Genomic DNA, 14,836 nt, shown 5'->3' on the forward strand with positions numbered 1-14,836 from the left:
AGAGGGTGTTTGGGAAAGGAAAGAGGAGAAAAGGCAGAGGCTGAGCCAAGGGTCCCGCTCTCTTTTGCCTTCTTCCTCTGTAGGGATGCATGTGGGGGAAGGAAATAGGCCATTAGCAAGTGTGTGCTCATTCCTGACAAATTTGAGATAATTCCCGTCAGCCATGGTCTCATCATTGTCAGATGGGCCATTGGAAGTTGAGTGTGTCCTCTCTGCATTTAAAGTCAGAGGAATGGGTTTGGGCTGCAGCCAGATCCCCTCTGGCCATCAGCATACCCTGCCTTGAACTGCAACAAGAAAGAAAGCAGAATTTTCTCTAGGACCCCAAGCTTCTAAGAGATAAGTAGGCATCCATATGTTTTCCTTGTAATAGAGTCTTTTAAAATTATATAAAGAAGCTTAGGTCAATTCAAAAATCTGTGACCAAAGGGCGCCTGGGTGGCTCAGTGGTTGAGCATCTACCTTTGGCTCAGGTCGTTATCCCGGGGTCCTAGGATCGAGTCCTGCATTGGGCTCCCCACAGGGAGCATGCTTCTCCCTCTGCCTGTGTCCCTGCCTCTCTCTGTATCTCTCAGGAATAAATAAACTAAATCTTTAACAAAATAAAAGGAAAAAAAATCCCTGACCAAATAACACCTCGTTTTCCAGAAACAGAAAACACGGTGCTTCCTAACTTAGGAATGATTTACTGGCATGATTTAATGAAAGCGTTCTTGGTTGGACGTCAGAAGATCTAAATTCTCAAGCGTTGCACCAAGTAGGTATACTCAGAAACAATAGGTGCTGGTGGCTGTAAAAAATGCATTTAAAAATATAATACAGGCTTTTGATTGTGAGATTAATGTTCACCGTATGTTGGGTGGAGCCTGACAAGAAGTATCACATAGGTGGATGATCAAACTTAGAAGTAAAGGGCCGTGTGGCTAAATTTCCAACCTATTCAAACAAAATGAGAAAGCATCTTGGAGCCATTACCTACATAAAAAGCAGGAGGCAATTACCGCTGCAAGTCATACAGTTATTAAAACTGCATTCTAACCCGCTATTTCTACCTTGTGCACATTCATTTATACAGCATGTGGATCAGCGTCAGACAAGACTGAGACAAATCCACAAATGTCTGATAATCTCGTTCTTATATTCTACACCAATAGCCACAGGGGCCCAGACTAGGGGTTCGGCTCAATAGAAGAGGTCTTTTTTCTTAATGAGGCAGGTTTATGCCTGTAATGACAAGTAGACACACTCAGCATCTTGAATGGCTTGCTACTTAGTATTCTATTATAGAAAACATCTCTTTTCCAAAAGATTGTTCTGGGGTTCATACCCTGGAACACAGGGCTTCTTCTTGTTAGTAAATTTCTTTGAAGTGAGTCCAAGATTGTATTTTCAACTGGAAAATAAAACATAACAAAACCTTAGAGGAATGATTTGAGTCCTTGCCTTTTCTATGCTAACAACATTTTATTGGTTATATAAAAACTCAGAAATTGTACAAATATCAAGAAAGAGCCCAGGGGAAAATATACCAGAGATAAGGACATGGTAAAGAGGTACAGTCTCTCTTCCAGTCCCCTGTGAAAGCAAATTCAAGCTTGGAAAAAAAACAAAAACAAAAACAAAAACCCTTCTCCAGATGGGCTCAGGAACTAACCTCCACATTTTATTGGTCCCCGGGAATTAGATACAAACTCTCCAAAATAGAAATTTTTAGGATATTTCTGGGTAGTGTTCTATAAATTGTGAAATCTATAAAATGAAAATGAGCACACATTAAGTCAACTAACCAAAAGACAGGAAAGATAGATAAGGGAGAGGATTAAAAGATGCATTATTTGCTTGGTTTTTGCATTAAGGACCTATGGCAAAAGTGATAAATCACAGATTTTATGACAAAAATAATGTATATCGGAAGAGTAAAAGGGAAAAAGAACTTTGAGATTTAGAAGCAAGCAAACGATAAGAAGCCTAGAGGAGCATAGGGCATATATACACATAAGAAACATAAGAAAATACATGCGTGCGAGAGATATATGCACATTTTTTATATGTGTGTGTATATATACGTATATGTATATACTCGTATCATATCAAACATGTCAGACATATCAGAAGTAATACTTAAAGGAATATTAGAAGAAGACATCCTTGGGTAACAGAAAACTGTTAGCTAAAGTAACTCATTAATCCTTATTAAAAAATTAAAGACAGAATGAAACTCGAGATTTGCCCAGGTGATATATGGGCAATTCAAATATAAAGTATGCATCCTCCATGGAAGTGGAAACACAAGGTAGCTTGATTTAAATAGACCCCAACTCATGGTAGCTTCATAGTATGATATCTGCCACGCAAGTGTCTGAATAAATAAACCCCAGAGTTTGGAGGGGGACCAGATAATGGCCCCAATATCCCTCACCCAATTATTGTGCAAGGGCAGCTGAAAAACATTCTCAGACAGGCATGGGCTCAGAACCGAGGCGATCCATGTCCTCTTGCTGAGAAAATTACTCTAAGTCACTCTACCTGAGCAAAAGATAAATCAATATAAACAACTCAAGAATGAGGAAGTTGTGGTAATAAGGGATTGATGGTGTCCCTTTGGGCATTGTACTGCTTAGCCTTTATTGAGTTCTTTCCACCGCTGACTAATGGTGGGGCAGATGGCATGTGGCAATCTCTTCCCCTTAAGAGGGAAAAGCATTGCTGTTGTAAAACAGGACAAATGGACATGTCCCCTCCCACCAGCCCCAGAGGGAGAGCCAACAGAAAACTCCATCACAACACGCCGGTCCTTTTCATCTGCTTCCATTGTGGTCAGCAAGGGCAAAAATCAGTCAGCCCCCCCAGAAGGAGCCCTGGGTATCTCTTGCTGGCTTCAGTGGCATCCTCACAGGTCTCTCTGCATCCCACTAAAATGGGAAATGAAAGAGCAGAGTTGAATTCTACGTTCATGATTCTCTTTCTGTAGCTTATTATGTTTTTTAATCAAACATAAGTTCTCTGAATTAAACTGATTGCATCAGAACCTGATTTTTCTGGGGCACCTGGGTGGCTTGGTGGTTGAGTGTCTGCCTTCAACTCAGGTTGTGATCCCCGGGTCCTGGGATCGAGTCCTGCAACAGGCTTCCCAGAAGGAGCCTGCTTCTCCCTCTGCCTATGCTGCCTATGTCTCTGCCTCTCTCTGTGTCTCTCATGGATGAATAACTAAAATCTTAAAAAAAAAAAAAAAACCAACCCTGGTTTTCTCTCCCATTACCGCCTTCCCTTTTACATGTCATGAACGATTCAAGAAAGCAGACAGTTAAGTTCATATGAGAATTGCATTTATACGTATAATGCAAAGCTCATTTTCACACTGTCCAAAATTTTCTTGTGCAGAACCCTGTCTAATCACTGGGGAAGAGTTCTTAGTAGTGAGAAATATGTATTTTTTTAACCCCAAACATGAATATATTGTCCCAAAGTTAACTGATCTTCAGTGTGAAACTTTCCTGCAATTTTCAGGTTGTATTGCAACTGGGATATACTGATTTTTGAATGGTGCTGGTGCATTTGCAAGTGTTTCTTCCTAAAGGCACAGGTCACAACCAGTCAGGACCTGTATGACAATCAGGAGATAAATAATCCATATAGCAGAAATAGGAAGAAAACCCATATGCAGTAAGTGTGCTGCAAATAACAGAAAGCAGCAAGCCTCCCTTTAACCAAGTGGGAAGGCATGCAGACTTCTTTCCACTTTATGATTCTCCCCTCAGCACTTATTCTGTAATCATCACACAATCATGAAAATTCGGCATTCTAATTTCATCCTTAGGGAAAATATGTGGATACTGGCACCATGACAAGTGTAACAGTATAAAAGGACAATTACCTTAGACTTACACTCCTTTTTTTTTTCCAGATTTCCAGGAAAGAACTACATTTTTTGAGATCCATAGCAAGAGAATTTTGCTGTGATTTCATATGCATGGTCTTCCACTACGCTAAAAACTTACAAAATCTGTATGTTCCACCACTCAATTTCTTGTGCTGGAAGTTTCACCATCATTCATTTGTTTTCGATCATCTCACAAATGTATTTAGAGTATCTTGTATATGCCAGGCACTGTGGTGGCCAATGGGAAGCATTGTGGTGTAGCAGTGAAGAGTGGCGCTCTGGGCACACATAGTCTGGATTCCAACCTAGCTGTCATTTGCCACCTTATATGGCCTTGCCCGGGTTCCTTAACTTCTCTTATTTCTTCACTTATGACATGAGGAAAATACGAAAACCAACTTCACAGATTATTGTGAGGATTGCGGGAGAGCATACGTGTAAGATATTTGTATTATTATTATTATTATTAGCAATAATAGTAGTGGTAGAAGTAGTAATTATTCTGCTCAGGCTGGCATCACAAAGTACCTCAGACTGAGTGGTTTAAATAACAGAAACTTATTTTCTCTCAGTTCTGGAGGCCAGGAAGTCTAAGATCTAAGTCTACAAGGTTAAGGTTTCTGGCAAGTTCTCTTCCTGGCTTATAGATCGCTGTCTTATCCCATGTTCTTTTTTCTCTCCTCGTGGAGAGAGAGTGAGCAAGTTCTCTGATGTCTCTGCTTATAAGGGCACTAACCCCATCAGCCCAGGGCTCCACTCTCATGACCACATCTAACCTAAATGCCCCATCATATTGGGGGTTAGGATTTCAACAGTAATTTTGGAGGGATGCAATTCAGCCCATGGCATTATTTATTATTTCCACTTTTCAGCAGCTGCATTTCATCACTTATATCCTTAAGAGGAAGAACATGAATTTTTTTTTCAAAGATGTCAGAACCCACAAGGAAGCATAAGCCAAAAGAAGCCACCTTTGGACCTTCTAGAAATGATTCAGCTTCTCTTTTTATGGACTCTCTAAATCCAAGCATTGTCTATATCTTTGGGATCTGTTGACTGCCCTATCACACTCTTCAGTCACTAACAGGAGATAGGGCTCCAGTAAACACCACCACCTAAGGACTTAAGCATTTCTGAGGCAATATTTAGAATGGCCACAAGCCATCCCTTTAATTTGGCTGAGACTTGTCCACAATGTCAAGATTTAACAGTTGGCTTATGCCATGTGCACACAAGAGATTCCAACAACACGGCGGCTCCCAACAAACTTTTGTAATCCATTCTTGAAAAGAAAAGGCAGTCCTCTCACTCACCTCTGGATGGGCTGATCAGGGTTTCTGGAACACCCATCTGACTTTCTCTTTAAGGAAGGACCCTGAAGTTTACCTGTGGAGGATGACACACTGAGCTGAGATGGCCTACTTTCACGACCAGAGCAATATCCTCATCATGCGCTTCTTCAGATAAAGCTGAGGAACTGAAAGACAGTACACTGGACCTGGATCCAGACAACTGTTAAATACTCAGGACTTTTGCAACCCAATTGTTGAATCTTAGCTTGAAATTGGTCCCAGCGAGGATATTTACACCATGAAAATCAGCAAATAATATAAGTCAGGGCCTTTCTCTTCTCTAGACATGTGAGCTTATCAGCATAGCACTGAACTTTAGTATCTCCCATTATCTGCTATTTCAAAAAATCCTACACTGGGTTAGGTCTCAGCAATACCTGGGAGGATTATATATATATATTTATCGATTCTTGGTCTCCACCCAATGCACTCAATGCATCGTACTCTATTCCTGACCTGGCATGTGTATTTTGGAAGGGAAAAAACTGGAAAGTACATTTTTTTAAAAACATTTATTTATTTGAGAGGATGCACAAGAAGGGTGAGGGGCAGAGGGAGAAGCAGACTTCCCGTTGAGCAGGAAGCCCAATGTGGGGCTCCATCCCGGGATCTCAGCATCATGACCTGAGCAGAAGGAAGATGCTTCACTGATGAGCCACCCAGGTGCCCCTGCAAAGCACATTTTGAAGGAATTTGTAGAAGCTGAGATATATACATGAAAGATCTTAGAGAATGACAGTGAGGAATGGGAATAAAACAAAATAATAAAATAAATGAAGTGAGGGGTTTTGTGCACATGCCAAAAACATGCCAAGATCCACGACACTGAAATTATTCTTCCATCTGTACCTGAGGTACAAGGGGTAGGATCAGAAATGCACCGAAGAAATTTTGGTGCTAAGTGTGATACTTGCACGTGTCCCTACAACACTGCAAACCAGTGATGGAAGCCCTACTAGTTTCAGGGCCTGCAGTACTTACCACAATGCTTGGCATGGAGAAAGCATTCAGACCTACTTTTCTCTTTTCTTCTCCAGACTCATATCCTCTTTTCCTGCCATTAGCTAGATTCTTTACTCCAAAAATGCTGAATCTGGTTTCTGGTTTCTTGGGTCCACCGTGCTCACTCACAACACCATCTTTATACCTTCTGTAATCTCTGACTAGATTGTCCTACCTCTCTCCAGCCTGACACATGGACGGTTCCTCCCTCAGTCCCAGAGCAGTCTCTGGCAAGAAGCCCTTCCTGACGACCACCAAGCTGACTTAGTTGACTTCTCCTGATATGCTCTTTGGAAATACTAAATGGGCTTCCAGTTCTAACACACTTTCCCTCTTGAAATAGCTCCAACAAGAGTGTTAATCTCCAGGGTACACATATTTAACCCCCATCACTGAACCAGCTAAGTATACAAAGAAATTCTCTACAAATGCTGAGAAGAGAGAGCCAAAGGCCTAATTAATTTTTCAACACTGAAGTCTGAGTTTTACAATTTGTCTCTTTTTTATGGTAATAAATTTCTCTAAAACAAGCAGGGCCTGGTGATTGGGCAAGAGGCCAGCAATTCTCATTTGGCAAGGAGTTTTCTTGACTCAGACTGTGTATACTGGGAGAACAATGCCACAGGTCAAATGTCAATATTAGCCTAGTTCCCTTCTAATGAGACTGTGGGCCTTTCATGTGTGTTATCTGCCAAGAGATAGCCTGGGACATCTCCCTGTCTCCCACTCCAATCCCTACAAGCACATTGGGCCTTAGCATATGCCAGAGTTTTCAAATTCATGTCGCAGACTTGCAGAATTGCTGATCTGCAAGTGACTTTAGAAGTTATTTATTTGATTAAGTTAACCATTTATTTACCTAATTTGTACATAAGAAGTACACATGCTTCTAACACCAGCTTTCAATCCATTCTTACCATTTACCCAATCCTAGCTGTTCAGAAAGATAACCTGAATGTCAGCCCGCCCTTCTCTCTCTATTCCAGAGTCAAGAACTAGAGTCTTAATATTTCAAGAGATCAGACTTTCAATTGCAAGTTGCAGCTCAAGGTGGAAATAATCCCTGACTTTTTCCTAAGAGCATAGGTGATGTGCATCTGCTCAGTGCTTTGGGTACTTGTCTGGATTAAAACTTCACAGCAAGGCATTGGTAAATGATCAGGAGAATGCTCACTTAAGTCCAGTATAAAACCAAGCCTTTTGAAAGCTGGGTTTTCTTTTTGCTTCAAGTGTTAGTTTTGCACTCCTATGTAGCAGCTTAAAATAACCCAAATGTATTAGCTCACGGTTGGTATGGGTCAGAAGGCTGGTATAGCTTCAGTGGATTCTCAGCTCAGGCTTTCACCAGGCTAATATTAGAGTCAGCAGAGCTATTATTCTCATTTGGTGCTCAGGGTCCTCTTCTAAACTCACCAGTGGTTGGTAGAATTTATTTCCTTATGGTTGTTGGATGGAAATCCCTGTTTTCTTGCTGGCCATGAGCCAGTGGCCACTCTCTGCTCCTAGAGGCCGCCCACATTCCCTACAGCATGGATCCCTCCCCTTTTAAGTTAGCAATGCTGCACTGAATCCTTTTTTATGATTTTACTTATTTATTTGAGAGAAAGAGAGCGAGAGAGAGCATGTGTGTGCATGCACGTGTGAGAGAGAAGAGATAGAACAAGAACACAGGAGTAAGGGAAGGGGTAGGGGCAGAGAAAGAAGCAGACTCCCTGATAAGCAGGAAGCCCAAGATGGGGCTAAATCCCCAGACCCCAGGATCACTACCCCAGATGAAGCAGTTGTTTAACCAACTGAGAGCCACCCAGGCGCCCCTGCACTGAATCCTTCTTGTGCTTCAAATCTCCAACTTCCTCTTCCATGATGCTGGAGTAAACACTGTTTTTAAATGGCTTGTGTGACTAGGTCAGGCTCATTGGATAATTTCTCGATTGACTAATACAGGACCTTGATTACACCATCTGCAAAATCTGCAAAAATAGCTTTACAGAAGTGACTAAATTAGTGTTTGATTGAATGACTTAGAGTAGGTACATATCAGGGGCCAGAGATCTTGGGGGGCCAGCATAGATTTCTGCCTTGCACTCCTTCTCAGAGCATTCCAAAATGTGGATTTCAGAGAGAACATGTAAGCTGCTTTTCTACACTTGCCCTGAGTTTTCTCTTGTGTATAGTGGTTTTCTACAATCTTTGCCTAAATGTCCCACAGGCATGTTGACGTCAGCATGTTCTCATTTCAGCTGTGTGCTACAGTAGAATGAGATGAATTTGGAGAGACAAGGCAGATATAGCAGAGCCACGCTGGCCATATCAGATTGCACCTATGTTGTACTGGGATGGTATTAAAGGGTTTCAGGTAGGCATGTAGTGTGGGAGGTAGCCATACCATAATCAGGTGTGCTGGGAAGGAGAATAAGTGCATGTGAAGAGGTCAGTGTGGAACTGTCACGGTGCCTAGGTAAGAACTGATGGTGACCCTAAATTAGGGTGGTGTCGGTAGAGCAGGAAAGAGTCCTTTCCTGCTGGTACAGCCTAACTAGACATTCACCTGGCATTCTCTACACTCCTCTTTCGTGTTACTCATTACATTATTTGGAAGTGTTGCTTAGCTTGTCTTTCTCCCTCTCCTGACTGCACTGTATCCCTGACACGGTGTCAGGCACATGTAGGCGATCAATAATGGTCCTGAATCATCTAATATGTCCTCTATACCATAGCGAATCCCAGCCCAAAATTCAACTGCCTCCCCTTGAAAACCTCTGCTGGCCGTGCTCCTGCTCTCTCTGCCTCAGTTCCAGGGGTGTGCTCAGCCTGACCCAGTAGGAGCTGCGTTCCTGTGGTCTTCCCTCTCTTTCCCTAGTGTAGAGGGCTAGCCCATTCAACCCAGATTAGAGTTCTCTCCTCCCGGCTCATGGTGGCTCTTGTTCACTCTCCAGGACTGGACAAGCTTCATCACACCTCTGGCTTAACCGAATATTTTATTGTCTCCCGGTCCCCCAGAGGTTGTATCACAGAGACCACTTTGCTCCACGTTCCTGGTATCTGTATCCACTTTTTCCCCAATGTGCCATGCATCGTTGGCAACACTGCCTCTCTTAGCCTTCTGAACCAGCTCACCAACAAATAGTGGCAGGAGTTTCCATAGCCCCAGAATCACCAGGACAGAATATTTCCATTTAATAGACCACTGCTATCCTATCCCAAACACACCCTGTGAGTTCTGACGAGTCCAGCTGGAAGTGCTTCCCCTGTCCAATCCTCGATAGGACTGCTCCTCTCTGCTGGGTAAGTCCTGTGAAAATTACTTTACTCATAGACTTAATTGACTTCACTTGGGTTTTGCTTTCAGTCCTATTAGAAGACAAGCCATTTGCTCCCACACTCTATACCCCACCCCCTTTGAATGAGTGTCAAGGGGACTGTTTGTGTTTTGTTAGTAAGAGTGTTGTTGAACTTCAGGCTCCAGTAAGAGCAAGACCCTCTTGAGTCTTGGTAACCAAATCCCACATGGCCTCACTCCGTTGGTTTTGTCCTCACAGCTCTGTTCCCTGGTGGACAATTTGTAAAATTAGGAAATTAAGAAAACAGAGACTGAAAAAGACCTGGGAAATGCTTAGTAAGGAAAATCCCTTCATAGAGATGAAGCCTCAACAGCAAATTTGCTGAGGGAATTTGAACTGTAGGCTCTCATCGAGGGTGCTATAAACAGTGAACGTTCTCCCCCCAACACACACACACCCTCTCTCTTCCTACAAAACACAGTAGATGCTAGGTGAACATTCATTTATTTTCCCTAGATGCTTGGGAGAGTAAAAGTACCTTTGAGTTCAAAATGACAATTTATGGATGAATGGCTTCCACAAAAGACTGGGACTCAGCTGGAGAATTGATCCAAGCTCTCTTTTGCTGTGAGTTTCTTAGAAACCCATATCATACTCAATCCTTCCCTTTTCTGGGTTCACGGATTTCAAACTCCCAATCACAGAAATATGAGGCCTATTGCTCAAACGAGGTGGAAGATACCTCTCTTCATGCCATTGATATGATCCTTCTTTCCACGTGTGAAATATCACACTTGTAAACATTTTATCCACAGGTTTATTTGAAAGGAGAAACTCTTTTCAGGAGACAAGATGAGGCCCTGGTTCTGATTTTCTCCATGAATGTTCTGAGTCAGCCAAAAGGATACCTATACCCAATGGGCATCAAGAATGGGAGAGAAAGGAATTCCATATAAACGTTTCTAAGGCAAAACACAAAGACGGGTTGTATCTTCAGTGTGACCACAACTTTCACTTTAAATAAGTTTTACTTAAATCACAGCGTTTGAAATTTACATCCAGGGTCTGCCAGGCATTAAGGCTCTCTGATTTTATAGGAAGACAGTTCCCTCTTAACTGGCTCACGGGGTACAAAGGGAGGCATCTGGGCACCATGTGAGGCATGAGACACCCTTTAATGTCACCTCTCCCGGGCTGAGAAGTCAGCTCTGCACTCTGGCACGGGTCTTGATTCCACCTCCTTGGCTGTGAGCTAAAGAAAGAGGGATCACAAATTGCTCCCAGTCTGTGGCCTCAAAGAGACCATGAGCTCTTTCAAGGCAGAAGGTTGTATCTTATTTGGTTGTATTCCTTGGCCTTGTCCCCATTGTCTAGAACTAGGGCACAGAGACCAATAATGAGAGAGAGAGAGAAGAGAGAAGAGACAGAGAAAGGGGGAGGGAGGGAGAGGAAGAAGGCAGCAGGGAGGAGAGGGAAGAAGAGAAGAAAGAGAATGTGGAGGTTAAGGAAGAGAGGGAGAGAGGCAAGAAATAGAGACAGAGACAGAGAAAATCCCTGCAGAACATGCCACTGTAGAGGATGTGAAAGTAAGAAAGGCACAAAAACAACCTCAAATATGAAATTCCCTAAATCTCCAGCAATATGTTGCTTCCTTTCTTTAAGCAAATCAGCTAGAGGGGGACTGTCACTAGTAAAGCCATGGGACCTACCCTCCTTTCCTTGTCACTAGACGTACCCCGAGGTCAGAGGAGGCCCATAGATCATCACCACCTCCTCCACCGCAGAGGCAGGGGCAGTGAGAGCTGAGCCTGTTACTTCAGGGGGAAAGCAGCGATAAAGGAGTGATTATGTATGTATGTATGAAACGTATGAAATGTAATTGTGCATTTAGGGAACAAATTTGAGACTTCACATATTTTGTTAATTTTTGCAACTTATTCTGAGAGTTGAGATTGAGATGTTTTGTGGACATTTTACGGAGCATGACCATAAACAGCTCCCATCAAAAATACCATTATTCAAGCAAAAGTTCCTTGGGTCTCCAGAAAGACTTCAGGTACTTATCCTAAGTTCCCAGGCAGCACCCTCATAGGGAAGAGTGGATTTGAGCTATTGGTGCTACGTGGAATCCAACAAGTTATCTTCAGAGTGTGTTTTATGGGCTGGGCACTATGCCAAAGCCTCCCGCCCCCCTTCTTTTCTACACTAGATCACTGGACATACCCAAGAAACCTATTTTCACACTCAAGTGCCTGGATCCAATTTAAAGATGAGAAAAGAGATATTAACTACTTTGTTCTGGTAAAGCTGGTATTTGAAATTAGGTCTATCTGCTTTCAAAGCTCATTCTCTTTCTATCATACCAGGCAACTAAAAATAACCAATTGGAACTTAATTAGGTTGTGCTTTTACATGACCCAGTAGTGACAAAGACTGTTCTGGAGACAGGGACTTAGAAATTCTGAAAGTGCTAAAAATGTTGATCATCCTAGATGATTGAACTTCTTGTTCACAGGCCCATGATGTCACTGCTGGCATGGCCAGTGTGTACTGTGAGAACCACTATTCCTCCGCATAATGCAGTAGAAACTCAACATGGGAGCCTAGGAGTAGAACTGATCTTGTTGCAAAGTGATCCTGAGACAAAAATAACTATCTCCTCACCCGCTTCATTTTCCTTTTCCTTCCTTTCTTTTTTCTTCTGCCTCCTCTTCCACTTATCTCCCTCCTCATCTCCATCCCCTCCTTCTTCTCCTCTCTACACCCTTTGCTTCTCCCTGTACTGGTTGCTTTGCCTCCTCCAGCTAACTTCCTCCATTTATTTAGACAAGAGAGAAACCAAAATGGCTACAGAATGCTCCAGACTTATGTCACGCCAGCCTTGCAATGGCAGAAGATGGAGACATTTCATTCTTCTATTATCAATACAGGAAATCTTCTGGAATTATCTCGATGGGTCCTTTTGGATCAGAGGCTCACCCTACGTACTGATCTCTATGGATAAGGTCTATGACTGGCGGCCCACTCTTGTGGTCTACAGCAGTCGGAACATGTGACTTGTCATTTCCATCAGAGCCATATGGAAAAGAAGAACGGTTCTATCTCAGGAGGGAAGGTAGGCTTTTACCATAAAAAGGGATGAAGGGGTTAAAAGCAGAAGGTAATTGACAAATATCCACAAAGATTCATTTTGACCTAACCTCACTTAAATTCCCAGAAACATGTGTCCTTCTCTTCTTCCTTGATTTCCAAAATTTCTAGTTCTCTTCCAACTTTGGAATTATTCCTTATAACTTATTCTAATATCATCTTCTTACAGCTGATACTAAAACATTGACGTACAAACTGTCTAACAAGCCATGGAGGCCCTCACTATTTGACTAGCGGTCACAATGATAACGACGAAAATGGTCACAGATACCCCTTACTGAGCACCTTCGATGTGGTAATGAATCTGGACTCTGAAGTCATAGGTAGATAAGGCTGGTTTCAAACCAACTAATCACAAGTTGTGGGATCTTATCGCTGAATTTCAGTTTCCTCATTAGCAATATGGTGGAAGGGGTGATAGTAGCATTTCCCTTGGAGCACTTCAGTCAAATTTAATGAGAAATGTGCCCATAAGAGCGTCGGGCACAGTGCTTGGCATGTAGGAAGTATATCAATTAACCACAGCTACTATTTGTATGTCCCAGCCACAGCTCTGGACACTTTATTTGATCCTCAACAGTTGAGGAGAAGGGAACTTATTGCCTAACGGTATCCCACAGGTGAGAAAACAGAGGTTCAGCCAGAACTGGATTATTTGCTCAAACACCCGTAGCTCATGAGTGACAGCCTGGGATTTGAAGACAACTCTCAGGCTTCAAAGCCTTAACCATTAACTGAACCATTCTGGTTCACTTTTGAACCAAAATTCAGGTCACAATCTGGTAAGGGACAAAACATTTGAAGCTGGTTCTGTACCTGAATATCCAGAGTGCCCAGCGGCCGGGCTAGATGGCGGGAGTCCCTGCAGGGCTGTGCACGGCTCCCCTGGCGCTGCCTCACCCTCCCTCCTTCTGTAATGTTCCACTGCTCATCCCATAGGCAGCCTACAGGGTGGTTTCGGAACTGCTGCCAGGCGGTTGCTGCCCAGAGGCTCTGGGAAGCAACGGAGCTGCTGCCCGGTGGTGTTATGTCTTTGACACTCCGGGAGCATTTTGCAGGACGGGAGGATTGAGAGGAGGACCCAGGCCAGAGGCCTGTCAGAGAGGAGCTCGGTGGGGTGCTCAGCTGCGGGGGATGCTGCTGCTGAAAACAATTCTGTTGAGCAGAACCCGGAGCAGGGGCCAGGCCGCCTCCATTCTCCTTCTACCGCCCTTCCAATTTACGTCCGATCCCAGGGTAAGTGTTCCCATCTGTGTTATTCTATTAACTGAAAAGGAAGGAATTAGCGCATGAACTTGTCACATCTTGTGACCTGTTGAGCGCTGAGATGGGAGGTGGGGCAGAGCAAACAACATTCTTTCTCTCAGCGCCTTTCAGGCTCTTGGAGGAAGAGCCGAAGGGCCCTCCTGCCTTCACGAGACACCCCAGCATCACCCCTGCAGTCACACGAGGCCTGTCCAAGCCGCACCTTAGGGAGAGCCGAAGGGAAAGGGTGGCAGCACCTCAAAGGAAACTTCGCCCTCTCTGCCAAGCTGCAGGTGGAAGACCTGCCCATGGAAATGCTTGCTGGAGACGCTTGGCTGACGCACAGCGCTGCCAAGGGGAAGGACCTCCTTTGTCACGGGGGCACCTAAGCCTGGGAAGGTGGCACAGGCCCTCTGGCTACATCCCTTAGTGGAAGGACCCTACGGGAGGGTCTCAGGGAAGTTCTGACCTGGAGCTGGTGGTTGGCAAGGTGGCTCCTTGCGCAGAGCTTTTCAATGTGACATGACAACACTTTGAAGGTGTCTTTGATCCATGTTTTCTTTTCACAGGGCTTTTACAGGAATCCATGCCTGACTAAGTGTTGGATACCGATTTAGGAAAAGAACACACTCGGGTATGAAGTGTTCAGGAGAACTGGGCTCCATCTCGAGATTTCCTGATGGCGTCGGTTTGTACCAGTTTGCCTTGGCAGAAGCTCAGTTGGGAAATGAGAGGAAGAGGGAAAAAATAGAAGAGAGAAATTCTTCTTTTTGAATTCAACCCAATGGTGCCCCCTGTGACTGGCAGAGACCAAGAGTCAGAACCATCATAGGTTCTCCCTCCAGAGAGGGCAAAGGACAGGACCTATCTCATGGGCGAATTGGTCAAGGCTGAGAGAAGAAGGCTCTGTAGGCCCCCAAAGAAGT

The sequence above is a fragment of the Vulpes lagopus genome, chromosome 18, assembly GCF_018345385.1.
Source record: "Vulpes lagopus strain Blue_001 chromosome 18, ASM1834538v1, whole genome shotgun sequence".
Taxonomy (NCBI): Eukaryota; Metazoa; Chordata; class Mammalia; order Carnivora; family Canidae; genus Vulpes; species Vulpes lagopus.